The sequence below is a fragment of the Ambystoma mexicanum genome, chromosome 11 (assembly GCF_040938575.1).
Source record: "Ambystoma mexicanum isolate Mex_15411 chromosome 11, UKY_AmexF1_1, whole genome shotgun sequence".
Taxonomy (NCBI): Eukaryota; Metazoa; Chordata; class Amphibia; order Caudata; family Ambystomatidae; genus Ambystoma; species Ambystoma mexicanum.
In genome coordinates, this window is record NC_090934.1 from 966,445,575 (window position 1) to 966,460,160 (window position 14,586).

Sequence of the window (14,586 nt, forward strand, 5' to 3'; positions counted from 1 at the left end):
TTTTAATTTCCATGCCCTGAAAGTGGTATGTGCAGTACTTTGCTGAAAATCCGGGGCTGTCACATTGTCCATCGCCAGCTAGCCTTAACCGTTTGTCAGAGAATGTTCTTTCAATTGACATTTGTTCAATTTCCAGGCTTCACTAATAGCGGGGAATAAAAATTCTCTTTGATATTTATACCACTGCGTTTTAGCAAGGAACTGAAGTCCCACAAATTGACAGAAGCTCGAAAACTTACTAAAAGTAGAGCCACTGAAAAGCAAAGCTGCTGTACACAGTAGATTTCCAGCTGGCACTTTGCCCAGCATCGGTTGAGCTGACCATTAAAATGTAGCATGGAGCAGGGCACAGGTGGCTTGGATTTTCAGGTTAGTGCCTTGTGATACGTGAGTCACATTCACCAATGGCTCTCTGCATACTTTCCCCCTCACTGAATGGACATATTTCAGCATCAGTACAATCTGTACCAGGCAGCTGTCGAATACAATGTATTTGTTCTCCTTTTATTAGACTATCGTCCTGCATGAATTTGGTTTGTGACTCAACTGTGGTAGACATATCGGGCAAACTAGACACACTGAAGCCGAGATCTTTGGCAAGTTCCTCGGTCAATTGCGTTGAGGCTTCAGTCTGTTATTTCAGCTTGTGTTATTTGCACAAGAATTAGAGAGACCATCAATGTCGATTCTTTATTGGGTGGCCCTTTTTTGCGGGGGTAGATTGTGTGAAGTGGTGACTGAGTAATTCAAAAGCATCTTCCTTATATTCGGTTTCTTCTTCATCTTGTCGAGTTCTCACATTGTAGCAATGGTCCAAAGACACTTTGCTTGCTTCGCCGGTCACATTCAATTCATTTTCTGGCCACTGGGCATAAGCATCTCGAGTCTGCTTATTGACTGGAACACGCCACGCCTCAAATAATTGTTGCCCCATGGTGAAATCTGTTTGGCAAGCAGCATCTTTGGTTTCATTTGTTGTCTGTGTCTTCATACTTCTTTTCTTTCTGGGACTATAGGAGATGGGTTGTAAAAAAGTGTTCAATGTAAATCCAACTTACAGTATATCGCACTTTGGATACAAAAAAACATGTTATGAAGACAACACCGGCCCAAAACACTTTTCTTAAACGAAATAGTTTGTAAGTTACCCTTGTTTTCTTGATTTTCTGCCAAACCATTCTTCAATGTAACGACTGCACCAGCAGCTGGTCCACCGCCTTCGATCCATGTGCCCCCTCTTCTAATTCCTGACCTTGTCTACATCCCTTGAATATAATATTCATTTAAAAAAAAATCAATCGTATTTGAAATCAAATTCTTTCCTCGCACACATCGCTTACATAGATACATACACTCGTAAACAGTGTATGTCATTTAGTCAAAATAGACATTTTGAATTTCACCTGATTGATGGCAAGTGTACTCGATCAGAGATCACTGTGCAAAACCTACTGATTGTAATGTTGCACTCAGGCATTTTGCATTGTATTCTGCATTAGGGTAGAAATTGTAACGTTATAACTGAAATGATAAAAGTTTGAAACACTGAACGTTTATATGAATGTCACTGTCTAATAGTATCAGATGTAGGATTTACTTTCTTTCATTCAAGGGAACTGTCAGTACGCATACCTCATACTCTGGATCAGCTCCAAAGGATGATGTAATTGTAGTAGAAGTACCAGCATCCCCCTGCAACACAGTACTTGTTTTAGTATGGATGAAACAGTGAAATTGAACAGAGACAATCGGATGCAGACAATGGTACATATAAATAAAAACCCATAAATGAAGAATTATGTAAACAAAAGATAGGATATGTAAAGTATTTCATATTATTTAAAATTCCATTCATAAACCATTCCTGTAATCGAAAAGCGAAATAAAACTACCTGATAGGTGCTCGAAGTTGTCGTTGGCTCCTGAAAAGAAATGGATGCAGAATCTTCCTCCTTCATTTTCAATGTATTGTCACGAAGTGGTAAAGGTAAAAATAGATTTGCATTAGATATGCGGGATGATCCAACTCTCAATAATATGAACTTCTGCAAGTCTGTATGGCTTACCATTGGTATACTGGACGTTCGGTGATGTTGTCACTACCAATGGTCTGTGCTTTAGTCAATATGCTCCCCTAAAAGAATTGACATGTGAAGCAACTGATTATAAAAAGATTATGCTTATTTCGAAGGGCACTATGGCATACTTGTCTATGTTCATAATTAGTTTCTATGATGCTCCTAAAACCAGGGACAGAAACATTTACACCGAAAGCACCAATCCTTTCTTGTAGTTACCTGTTCAGTGCCCGCATGCCTACAGCTAATTGATCATCCGGGACTCACCTGGTCCAGCGTGTGCATGAATAGAGTTAGAATTGCATTTGGAAGCAATTTACGAGACGTTCTAGGTTGATGTTTATTTGTGTACTGCGATTGGTCGTACATATCAGCGGTAAAGTGCAGGCTGCAGTTGCGGAATCCATCGCCCCTCAAGTCCCCCAAGACATCCAGGGCTCTACTTTCAAGCTCTCCCGGTACAAATCCACAATATCTGACCCATTCTCTTATTAGATCTATATTCCTCGGGAATGTATGCATTATTGTGCCCTTAGGTTTGTTATGGGTCTTAGAACGGCAACCCCCAACCATACAAGCAGGCATTCTTGTACAATCTGTAAAAAAAAAGTACACATAGTTACAAAAATGTTTTACGTGAATGCATGAGAAAGATGGAATTATATCATCATTTTTCTATGCAATGTTTGTTTTGGTCACAGAAACAAAACCTGTGTTGTGAATTCGACTATACACTAGGATTACTTTCATACATAATTGATTGATGTGACGTGACGCAAATCTTAATGTGTTACTCGTCCATTGAATGTACTTTCATGCATCAAAAGGAAATATGCTTATAGACATGGTCTTTGAAGGATGCAATTCTATCCCAATTTACACTGATGACATTTGCTACATATCGAGAACAGAACAAATTAAACAGAAGACAATGGTAAAGGCAATGAGTTGAACGAACATTACACTACTGGGTACATTCGCTCGAAATATATAGAAATTTAGAGATCAAAAGGCGATGATAATGATTATGTGACCTGCCCTTATCTTGACTAACAAACAGTTAGATTCAGCTAGCAGGGTATTTAGTAGCAAGAGAACAGGTAGCGCGATGACGAGCTGACTTTCAGTGCTCACCGATATTCTCAGCATAAATATCAAGAGGTTTATAAATAATTAGAAAAGTGAGTGTGTATGTGAATGAGTGCCAGTAGAAACAGGGTCTGGCTAGGCCATGTGTTCAATGTCCGCTGAGGGGAAGATACCTTTGAAGTGTACAGGCTGTTTGGCACCTTGGCCGTTCCCGCCCTGCCAGCCCCGTCGGGAGGGCACGGCCACAGGTGCAAACTGCCATTGATACTGGAGGGGGGGTGGATGGCCAAGAGGCATTCAGAAAAGGGCCGGAACACTGCTGAATGGAGACACACTTATGTGGATTGGAGGGGTGCGGTCTGCTTCACGGGAGCATGCATGGAGACAGTGGGTCCGGGGAAGCTATGTGTACAATGGTCCCTGCACGTAAGATACCTTTGAAGTGTAAATGCTGTTTGGCACCTTGGCCGTTCCCGCCATGCCAGCCCTGCCAGGACAAGTGAGCGTGTCCTTGAGTCAATGAAAAACTGAAAAAACTATTCATTCACTGTGCTACACATTGCATACTTCGGGTTGCAGCACAGTGTGGGAAAATCCCCTGTACTGACCGCTGTCACTGGGGAATGTGGCTCTAATGGCACCATATGTCACATGCAGGTATTTCTTGTCGAACGCGGTATCCAAGCCTCCCATGAAGCCACCATATAAATGCACGATAGGCCACCAGCATGTACGACCTGTGGAAGAGAAAGATACAAACTGTATTTAAATGAACATGATAAGTGTATCAAACCTTAGTTGAAAATGCAATCTTGTATTCTATGGCATAGTTGCCAGTACAAATGTTACTTCATGGATCAAGCAACTTGTGCTTTAAAGTGTAGACACATTATAAAACTGAACAGCTATGCATTCCGTAACTTTTGGGGCACAGAGAAATATTGTTTCTTGGTTGTACGTGAAAGAGACATAAAATGACCACTCCGATTTCCCCAAATCGCGAGTGATGTATAAAATAATGTTAATGTTAAAGTACTTTTGTACCGTGCACTAGCACAACCGGAGTGGTCTTCTGGCGCTCTGGCAGCTCTGAAAGAGGAAGGGAGGGGTGGTTAGTGGGAAGAAGCTGGAAAAGTACAAGAGAGCAGTGATGTGCTGTTGGCGGCCTCAGCTCAGTGGGTCCGTCGGCTGGGCTTGGGGTGTTTTGCGGTCGGTAGTCGTTGTGTAATGTATGTGTTTTTTTTTGTTTTGTTGTTGCAATGTAGTGAAGTTTTTGCGGTTTGTTGTGCTGTAGGTTTGTGGTTGTGTTTGGTTTGGAGTTTGAGAGGTGTATGCAGAGGGGGGAAATTGTTAGTGCAATTGGTTAGTTGGCATCAATTATCCTGAATTGAGGTGCTAGGCTTCTGTAGTCACCCCATGTGGGTTCGGGAGCACCCTTGCGCCTCTGTCCTGATCCGGGTCCGCCCGACCTCTGAGGTCCCTTTCACATCTGGCCCCCTTCTCCTTCAGTCTTCCCTTCCCACTCATACGGCTAGTGCCCCTGCCTATGTCCACAGCTCAGAATTTGTGTTGATTGCTAATATCCCGATAATTCCACTATACTGTGGTACCTGGTGGTATTTATGGGCGAGTGCGGGTGTTGGGTGGGGTTAATTGGTATGTTGACTCCATCTCAGTTTGGGTGTCGCCTGTGTTCCCCTCTAACCGGCGTCCCTTGTCCAGGTGCCGTGGGAGCTTCTTCACATAGGGAGATATCCACAGACTGTACTGGCGGTTGTCCGTGTCAGTTTATTCGTCCTTTTTCCTTTCTGTTTCGGTTTCAGAATAGCAAGACTACATTAATTTGGCAGTGATAGATCAAAGTTACGACAATATAGGAGACAAACATGAAATTTCAGTGCCCTAAGAGACATCAGATCTAGAGTACACTTACTCGTTACTTGGATAGCAAGGGCGAACTGTTGCGCGAAGTTCGTGCATAAGCACCATCATAATCCTTAACACGGACCTTGTGAGGCAGGCTCCCCTGAAGTCATGCAGCACGGTAACACATATCAGTGGTGTGTCTTCTTCTAATATGTAGGGCGAGCATCCAGAGTTTTCTTGGCAGCAGCAGTTCTCTTCCTCGGTTGGCATGACCTTGCTTCGATTGCAGATACACCAGGTGGATACGTCGTCCATGCGACTAGGCTCAGGCTCTTGATCTGGATTTCATCCTCCCAACTGTCGTCCGAAGCCCCATCGTTTCCACATCTTTCTCTTTCGACTAATTCTGCCTCGGAATACTCCGGCTCGTACTGGTAGAGTTGTATTGCTGCCATCATACGACAAAATTAAAATAGAAAGTATTGATAGTACTAGTATCTGTTCGCACGGGCTACGAGCAACGAAGTTAGCTGAACAGAGCAGAAACGTGCCACAGGATACACAAAAAAAGACAGTGAAATGCTTGAAAAAGCAACTTTGATGTTGTCTGATTAGAAACGGTCTGTTTCTACTAATTGAGGAAAGAGGCGTCCTGCCATTTCCATGGAGACACGTCTTTACTTGGAGCGCAGAGAACGTTGACACGAGACGTGTATTGGCGTTGTGAAATGGGCCGTACGCATCTAGTGATGTCAGCTTCAGGGACTGGGGATATGATTTGGTGCCGCCAGGGCAGTTCACCTTAGGGCGATGGATAAACTGATAAGTTTAGCAAGATGGCCGTGCCCTGCTGCCTGATTTCGCATGTGTAAATGTGAGGAAAACTATGTTAAGTTTCATAGGAAATGTTTTTACGATCGATCAACGTATGCTTAAACCCACATGCCCGAACACTCGGGACAATAACATTTTTGAACGCACTATTCCTTTAAGGGTTGAGGGTGATTTCTCCCCTCTACTTATAAGGTTCTGAAGGACTCTGTGGTGCAAATTTGTTTGTAAAATTACTTTTTTGGAATGCTTCCTTGTGGTGACATTAGCATTTGTACATACTCTATCACCAGTAGTGACAGTTGCACTCTTTTCAATACCTTTTACTACCTTTCTTTTCATTTCTACATTTTGACAGAGCCATACTGGTAGTTGCTTTTGTTTTCCTTAGTGACTGTATTCGCTGTTCTCTTTCAACTTTTTGTACAAAATCTGCAAGGGGTGCATGGCTACTTTTTATGCTCTTAGGTACAGGTGGTCTAGTTCTGCGTTGTTTTATACAGAGTTTCTTTTTGCTAGGCATTCCGTAGCAGTTGTTGGAGAAAAAAGGAAAGTGTATGTCTGCACATTTTGTGATGTACATGTGTGCAGCTGTGCATGAATGGATGAATATGAGGATAAGAGCACAGATAGAGGTCAGTGATTGTGTAATGGTGGGTTACTGTATGGTGGGGACGCTATATTGCTATTTGGGAGTTAATATAATGGTGAAGACATGATAACACAAAGTGAGCTACTGCTGAGATGCAATGAGTAAGCATGAAGCAAATACCAGTGGGTTGATGCAATTGTGTACCTTGATATACAGGAACACTGCACTGTGTTAGTAAGAGGTGCACGTCCACAAAAATATTGCACTTACTTTGTTGGCTGTGGAGAGTATGCTTCCTGTGGGTTGCATTTTCAAGTTCACACGTCGCTGCCTTTCAGGACAGAGGTGGTTACTGCAACTGTCAAAGAAGACAGTAAGAAAATATGTTTGTAAATGGCATACTGAGTGCATTTGGAGAATGCATTACGTAAAAAGATAGGGGAATGTGCTAATTGGGATTTGGGAGAATCGGCATTATTGGTAAGGGGGCACGTGGATCATTTGTAAGTGTGCCGTATGACGTGCAGTTTAGCAAGCGTGTGCCTTGGTGTAGGAGTATTTACTTTGCAAATGGATTAGTCCTAGAAGGGTGAGAAAAAGGTTGGGAAAAAGGTGTACAGCTTGGAAAGGGAAATGTTTTCGTGTGCGAAATGCCATTATGTTTTCTGCACATATATGCTTCATACATGAGTAAAGCATTAATTTGCATTGTTGGATTTATGTATCCACATTTACGATTGGTACTGTTGTCACTGAACACATACAGTTCTTTGCCTTTCTAAGTAATGTTACATTTTGTGAAGTCTGCAAGTTAAGTGGCAGGCACCCTGTTCTCATGCATGCAATGTATGTACTTGGTTTGCGTTGGTAGGATACAGTCAGTGCTCCTTTTCTGCGACAATTTTACGAATTTTATAGGAGATGCGTTAGTGCGGAAAAAAGTCGCAAAATTGTCAGAAGGAAAGAAGAGAGTAACTCAGTATTCAAACTGTGGGGCGCGACGCCCCAGGGGTCCGCGGGTGCATCACTGGGGGGGCCCTGAGAGCTCAGCACAAAATCTTTAAAAAAAAAAAAGAAAGAAATGGAAGAAATGGGCAGAGTGGCTCACGTGGTCGGGCTGAAGCATGAAACTGTCTCAGGCAACAATGAAAAAGTGGCCCGCAGTTGTAAATGGATATTCATTCCTTTAGTCACAGACTGGGCCTCATTACAACTATGGCGGTCCGCCGCCATAGTAAAAGTTGTCCTGGTGGGTGCCTGACAGCCTGCTAGGTCTTACCTGGCAGGCACTTCGGCACCCGCGAGCACAGCTTGTCAGATGCACCAGCACCATTATTAACAGTGCCGGTGCATCCGAGCTCCCATTCCCTTTGAGCCCTATGGGGCTCAAATAGGAATGGGGATCTACCGGTACCGGCACCCGCGAAAGGGCAATTATCAGGTCCGCCTAACTGGCATGACCTGGTAATTGCCCATTCGCAGGTGCCGGACCCGGATGCAACTCCGGCGGCAGCCATGCCGGTTTTACCGGCACTGCTACCGCCGAGGTTGTAATGAGGCCCACTGTTTCAATAGTACCCAAGGGGGTGCTTTGTGTTAAAATGTAAGTAAATTGTGATATATTCAGCAACAATGGTCAAAATTACTAACTGCATAGTTAAGTAACTCATCAAACTGGTGCACATTGGCCAAAATGGTGGCCCATTTTGACTGGCCCACACTAGCATTTTACATTTTTGGTACAGGCATTGCCTTATAGGCCAGTCCGAGCCTGGAGGCTCATCCATTATGGAGGAGCTAAGGAGCCAGCTTAATGAAACTAAGAGCACTCCCTCAACTGCTTTTTCCAGCTGATGGAGTGCTCCTGGACTGGCTGAACTGTCAAAGGAAAAACTGTTTCCCTTTGACAGTTCAGTTTAGTTGCCCAGCCGCACATGCTCACTGAGCCATACAAGTGCTGAGGCGTTTTACTTCGCCAGCATTGCATAGCTCATTGAAAATGCTGGCTAGGGCACTGCATGTCTGTATGTCCGAGGAGGAGCTCCTGCGCCTCCTCGCACATATGGACAGAGCAGCCTGGAGCAGGGCATTTCAGCACCCGCACGCAGGCCAATGCAGAAGGTACGTTTATGTTCATTGTTTTTATTTAAACATGTGTATGGATGCGTGTATGCTTATGTTATGAGTGAATGTATGGTGATGGATGCTCGTGTGAATGATAGAGTGATTGCTGTATAAATGTGCAGCGCCTTGCATACACACATAATCATGTTGATTGTGTTAGGCCCAGTGGGGCCCAGGGGACAGGGATGGTATCTTTTTACTGGACATCTATTATAGATGTCCAGTAAAAAATGTCATGTCTGCCCTCTGGGCCCCGAGCGCCAATTGCAAACTGTTTGGCTATTTACTCGTTTTTTTGTTAAAAGTATGCTCTACAATGCAACATTTTAACCCATTATTTAAAAAAAATTCACAGGGGGGAAACCCCCCCCCCCGAACCTCCCTCACTATGCTCTGGTCGCTATGGCATTTTTGGGGGAAATAGTTATTATGCCCCTCCACTTAAAAAAATCACCAGCCGCCACTGGCCCTCAGACTGTGTTGGAAACAGGATGGGGGCAGCCCAGCAGGTACTATGGCGGGAGCACAATGGGCGGGAACCATGGGATAGTGGTGGGAGCAGAGTGGGGAGAGCCCAGGGTGTGTGATGGGGTGCGGAGAGACCAGGGACTGGGTAGGAGTGGGATGAGGGAGCCCAGCGACTGTGATGGTAGCAGGTGACGTAGCGCAAAATATACTGTCCATTTGGCATTTCTGGGGGGTCCCGACCTGCCCAAATTTTGCTCAGGGGAGCCCCGGCCAAAAAAGTTTGAAGACCACTGGAGTAACTATTTTGATATTACAATGGTTGACATGGGTGAATGAAAACTTTCAAAGCACATACCATTGCAAGTGGCATTTGATGGTAGGTGAAGTGAGAAATTACAGTATGGTTTTTGAGTATGTTATGGCGGTTTAGTGGCAGGTACCCTGCTCAGAGGCACTTATAATACAGCTGCAAAGATACTGTATAACAAATATTGATACCTGTACTTTGTGGTGATGGGTGCCGCTCTGGATGAATCTGCATGCGGAAATCTTGGATAGTTTCCCAGAACTTTCTACTGGCGGTGTTTTCGAATCACACAAGACTTGTACTATGAGCGTTTAACAGTACATATGGAGTGCTGTGCAGAAATTATACTGTTCGATGCAGAGGTCTTGGATGTGATTGGTGGATGCGTATGTGACTATTTAACAGTACCCAATGAGGAAGTGCTGAGAAAAGAGTAGTGAAAAGGGAAGGAGGACTTCCCCTGCTTTACTGGGTGGTGGCCCTCGTAGTAGTTGGGGAAGCGCATGTGCCACATCCTGCCCTTCTCAGCATGCTGGGCATGGAAATGGGACTGTGGGTGAGGGTGTGCATCACAGCGGTAATACCTTTTTTCAATTACTTTGTTTAGTGAGGCTGGCAGAGATGAAGAGACGCACAGTGTTGGTCGTGGGTGATGCCTATGTACACAATCTGCACATGTATGCCCTGAAAAGAGGCTTTGATGGCAATTTCGATTTGGAAGGAGTGGAGGCTTTGTGGGGCAGTGTCAATGTGTGCAGTTTCACGCTGTGATAGCAGACATGTGGCCACTGTCAGTACTGTTGATGTTGTTGTGGTGCATTATGCAGCCCTGCATTTGGGTTACATCCCTTGTGCAAGTTTGTTCCGTCAACTGAAGAAGTTGTTGAAAGCAGTGATGCAGATTTTTCCCACTGCCAAGGTGCTTTTCTCATTCATACCACCAAGACACATATGGGACTATACCAATGTAATTTTTCCCCAGCCAGAGGATGGAAGGGGTCTTATAAACAGAAGCATGTGTCAATTTCTGTGCGCTGCTGGGATGTTCGCCTGTGACAATGACATCCTTGATTCTGGAAATGTGTACTTTTTCCATGCAAATGGCTTTTCTTTGTCCACCACTTTGATTTTCAATCTACAGCTGCGTTGAAGAGATTGCTTTAAGAATTTAAGGAGGAGAAGAAAACAAGACATCAAAAACCCCTATGAAAAATGAAAAAAGTGTGTACCTACATAAAAAAGGCTTTTTCAGAGCCACCACTAAAGACGAAATCCCCTACCCTGGTTCAAATTTGTTCCCCCACTCCCGTACCAAGCACGATAAGTCAGGGGACACTGCGGTAGTTCCAGGATTACACGTGCAACCTCTGGGGATTTTGTGGATGGCAGGAATGGAAATGGGACTGTGGAGGCTAAGGGATTGCTCAATTAGGTTTCTGGGCGTGGTGTGTATGCAGACACTGTGGCAGAAGGTCTATTTGTAGAGAGGAATACAGATGCCTATGGTTATGGCTGTGTAGTTCAGGAGGCACAGTGTATGGATTTTGTGGGAACTCCTACATAGTTTGGTTGACAGTAAATGCAAAACACTGTGTAGAGTGGCTGCACATTTTGGATTCTATCATGTGGATGTGCAGTGGTATGGAGTATGTGCAATGGAGTGGCTGATTGTGGTTCCATTTTGTGCCACTTTGGTGACGCTCCATCATGAAGACATTATTATTCATTGTGGAAGGAACAGTTTAGGACCTGTTACCGGAACTTGTTTGCAGTTTGCAATGAAGGAGGCACTTGGCCAGGTCATGCATATGTTTCCGAACTCCTGAGTAACTTTTTGTTGCATTGCATAGACACAGATGTAACTCTGTTCATGTTCCTTTGGTCCGCAAATGGAGAAAGTGAGGCGCAATGTGAATAAGGCTGTTTGTGCCTGTTTCAGAGATGTTGCCATGTCCTACTTCCACAATGCAAATATTACGTTTAGTAGCACAAATATTTTTCGCACACATGCCGTTCATCTTACTGCTCCTGGCAATTAGCTTTTTCTGCGAACCACCCAAAACGCATTACTGCCCTTTCTGCAAGTACAGCAACCATTTATCCAGTAGGTGTTGCGCACTTCCACCTTTCCAAAAACAACCACCATAAAAAGCCTCTTTTTGTAGCAAACCCTTTCTCCCAGAAACGACTGCAATGTTTTTGCCGGAGCCACGCCTCCGAATATTTATCCCGCAATGTGTGGAACCTCTAGGCTGCGCTGCGGCCTGCATCCTTTCATTGGCAATTCCACCTCTGAAAGGAGCCTTTTTTAAACTTTTTTCATATATATGTATTCAATTAAAAGACTTTGTTAAAGGGACGTTATGGTTCAGTTGTGCTACTAAAAACCTATCAAATTCAGTGCAAAAACTTCTTTGCAGGGACATTATAGTTACTTTGCACTAATAACAACCTATCCATATTTTGGTTACAAGTAAAATTGAAAAACCTCAGAAATTCGCCAGTTGTGGTAAGCTAAGCAACCATAACTCGTGCCACCACCGTGCACTACTAAGACTAACACCCATGACCTCAAAGATGACATCACATGTGCATTTAATTTTCATGAAAAGTCTGTACAAGGAATTCTTATTGTAATGTTGCCACAAAACTGTCAGAGATCATTGGGAGAAATGTCATGAGCTACGTAGTTCATTAAGCAATGCTCTGCTAAAAATACCATTGTATTATGGAATTCTTTCCAGTATAGGAACCTACTCATACAGAAACATAGGCATTGCCTGCAGCATGCACCGTAGAGGTGCAATATTCATAATATTGCACTGTTGGATAGTGAAATGATGAATGCTTCCATATCAAAGTTTTGCGTACTGTGAAACATGTAATAAATACCTAATAATGAATCACTTACTACATGCTTGTTCTACTACACACAAAACATACAGAGAACACAATGCATACACACATGGGGCATATATAGGGAAAGTGAAGTAAGCAAAAAAGCAGCAGTATCACGAGAAACTATTCATAATCTAAATGATTATCTTCATGCACAGAAATGATTGCTGTGTTTCAGGCCTGCTTTTTCTCCTATGTATATGCATCATCTGATGCGACTGGAGCCTTAGAAAAGTAGTGTAAGAACATAGGAGGAGGGTAAGGAGGGTAAGGTCTACAAATATATTACCTTTTGAATTTTTAGTTCCTGACTGTCAGTGAAGAAAACCACCTGGCCTAGATATGTCAGTAAAGAAAAAGAGAGGGAGCCAGACATGTGATGTCATCAGTGACATTTGTGATGTCATGGGTGTTAGTCTTATCAGTGCAGGGTGGTGGCGCTAGTTATGGTTGCTTAGCTTACCATAACTGGTGAATATCCGGGGTTATTCGATTTTATTTGTAACCATAATATGGATAGGTTGTTATTAGTGCAAAGTAACTATAATATCCCTGTAAAAAAAGTTTGTGCACTGAATTTGATAGATTTTTAGTAGCGCAACTGAGCCATAATGTCCCTTTTTAACAACATTTTTTTTTCACTGAATTTGATAGGTATTTAGAAGCGCAATTTAACCATAACTAGGAAAGTCCATTTGAGCCAACTCACACATTCCAACACACCACCGAGTGGCCATGACTGGAAGTTCACCTCCAGTTCTGAGCCACAATAGCGAGGCATTGTGGGTATGCAAATTAGCCCAAATGCAAACCTTTTCTCCAGGGAATTGTCCTTATCTTAGAGGGCAGTGTTCCTTTTCACTTAGCCTAATCAACCCAAGACAGACATTTTGCAAGGCTGTCATGACAGCTACATTCCTGGTTTACATCATTGCAGAATAGCCCGGACAGCCTTGTGCTTGGAGCATTTGGCCATGTTTTTGAAGGTATTTGTCCTGACAGCCTTGCAAAATGTCTGTCTTGGGTTGATTAAGCTATGTATAAAGTAGCACTGCCCTCTTAAACAATGACAATTTCCTGGAGAAAAGGTTTGCATTTGGGCGAATTTGCATACCCACAATGCCGTGTTGTTGTGGCTCAGAAATAGATTTGAACTTCCAGCGACGGCTACTAAGTGGCATTGGGGAATGTGTGACTTGGCTCAAAAGGACATACCTAATTTCACGTTTCAGGTGAAAGTTTTTTTTTTAAACCTTTCATGTTGGCTAACAAAGTCATTTATTGTGCTGATTTTCAAGCTTTCGTGGAATGTATCCACTTCTTCAGGCAGAGATCGAATACAACTTTGTAACACATTACAGCTTAGATGGCCCCTCCTGCAAATATTCCGTTATCTGTGCCTGTGTGTACCTAATTTGCAGTTTTGCTGAGGGAGTCACGTTTTGGATGTTCACCTCCCCCACACACTGTGATCTTCAAGGTCTAAATGGTACACTGTGTTAATCGGGGCAGGGGTCAGTGGAACTGAAGAGCAGAGAAAGGAAAAACAGCCCACTGTGTTAGAGGACTCTCCGAAAGGCAGGAGGGGATGGTTAAGTGTATATGTATACTAGCATATTAACATCTGGAATGCTTTCTTATCCATCACGTTTTACTCTTTTATTAAGCACTTTAATACCCAGAATGCTTCTATTGATGGTAAAGAGGGATCCTTGTTTGCAGACCATTGTACATTTTTAAGTGCCAGACAGCAAAACATAATAATTGTCATTTGTTTAATAACATTTTGAAAAATAATCACCACATGGAAATATTTAGTGTAACTCAAAAACTAGAAAAAAATAAATGTAGTACAGCAATGTCCAGTTATTGCGAATGGTAGATTTAAAACATTGAACCTTTTAGCATTGAGTCGATTAGAGAATGTAGATAATTTTTCTTTAGATACTTTACCGTGGGGTAGTGGGTGCTAATTACACCTACGATTAGTCCAAGTGATAGAAGTAGTGCAGGATGGATCATCCAAATTTTCTTCAACAGACTTTTAAGAATCACTGAAACGAGAATAGACATGCTTATTCCGAATTGCTACATAAAAAAGTTAAAATTACTGATGAGAGGGACTAATAACATACACATATTTGAGGCACACTTGTTGAGATTTGACCTTTATTGAACAGCTATAAACTGCTACCTTCATGATGACTCACATACTGTGGCTAATCATCAAAACAAGCTCTTAAATAACTTGAGGATATCCTACTTTTAAGTTAAATGTTTACATTTTTAGAATGGATCTTCTTTAGGACCACAGTCAAAATTGCCTTTTCTGG

General features: G+C 42.9%; 1 long non-coding RNA gene across 1 annotated transcript in view; it reads right to left on the bottom strand.

Annotated features, from left to right (window-relative positions):
• Positions 1 to 14,299, bottom strand: part of LOC138504802 (uncharacterized) — a 275,273-nt gene extending 260,974 nt beyond the window's left edge. The window contains exon 1 of the long non-coding RNA XR_011279983.1: positions 14,207 to 14,299. This is a non-coding gene — a long non-coding RNA (uncharacterized lncRNA). The remainder of the gene's footprint in view (positions 1 to 14,206) is intronic.
• Positions 14,300 to 14,586: the final 287 nt, after the last annotated feature.